Below are 1,146 nucleotides of genomic sequence, written 5' to 3'. Positions count from 1 at the left end.
GATAGCGCAGATGAATACGTGGCTTGAGAAGTGGTGCAGCAGGGAGGGATTCAAATTCCTGGGGCATTGGAACCGGTTCTGGGGGAGGTGGGACCAGTACAAACCGGATGGTCTGCACCTGGGCAGGACCGGAACCAATGTCCTCGGGGGAGTGTTTGCCAGTGCTGTTGGGGAGGAGTTAAACTAATATGGCAGGGGGCTGGGAACCAATGCAGGAAGACCGAGGGAAACAAAATGGAGACAGAAGCAAAAGACAGAAAGGAGATGAGTAAAAGTGGAGGGCAGAGAAACCCAAGGCAAAAAACAAAAAGGGCCAATGTACAGCAAAATTCCAAAAGGTCGAAGTGTAATAAAAAGGCAAGCCTGAAAGCTCGGTGCCTCAATGCGAGGAGTAACCCAGGAGAGGGCTCTGAGCTAGTTAGAGTGGGTGAGAGCGCAGATGAACAGGACCCCAAGAAAGAATGCAAAAGGCAGGAGGCAACAGAGCAGAGTAGCACTGGGGTAAGTGTAAACCACAAGGTGATAGGAAGGGACAATATGTATGAATATAAAGGGACTGCAGGAGGGGTCAAAACTAAAAATCATGGTTTAAAAACTAGAATTAAAACACTCTACCTAAACGCACGCAGCATTCGAAATAAAGTAAATGAGTTGACGGCACAAATCATTACAAATGGGTATGATTTGGTGGCCATTACAGAAACGTGGTTGCAGGGTGGCCAAGACTGGGAATTAAACATACAGGGGTATCTGACAATTCGGAAGGATAGACAAGAAGGGAAAGGAGGTGGGGTAGCTCTGTGAATAAAGAATGATATCAGGGCAGTTGTGAGAGATGATATTGGCTCTAATGAACAAAATATTGAATCATTGTGGATGGAGATTAGAGATAGTAAGGGGAAAAAGTCACTGGTGGGCGTAGTTTATAGGCCCCCAAATAATAACTTATGGTGGGGCGGACAATAATCAAGGGAATAATAGAGGCATGTGAAAAAGAAACGGCAGTAATCATGAGGGATTTTAACCGACATATCGATTGGTCAAATCAAATTGCACGGGGTAGCCTGGAGGAGGAATTCATAGAATGCATACGGGATTGTTTCTTAGAACAGTATGTTACAGAACCTACAAGGGAGCAAGCTATCT

The sequence above is a fragment of the Pristiophorus japonicus genome, chromosome 16, assembly GCF_044704955.1.
Source record: "Pristiophorus japonicus isolate sPriJap1 chromosome 16, sPriJap1.hap1, whole genome shotgun sequence".
Lineage (NCBI taxonomy): Eukaryota > Metazoa > Chordata > Chondrichthyes > Pristiophoridae > Pristiophorus > Pristiophorus japonicus.
This window is presented reverse-complemented; position numbering follows the sequence as displayed.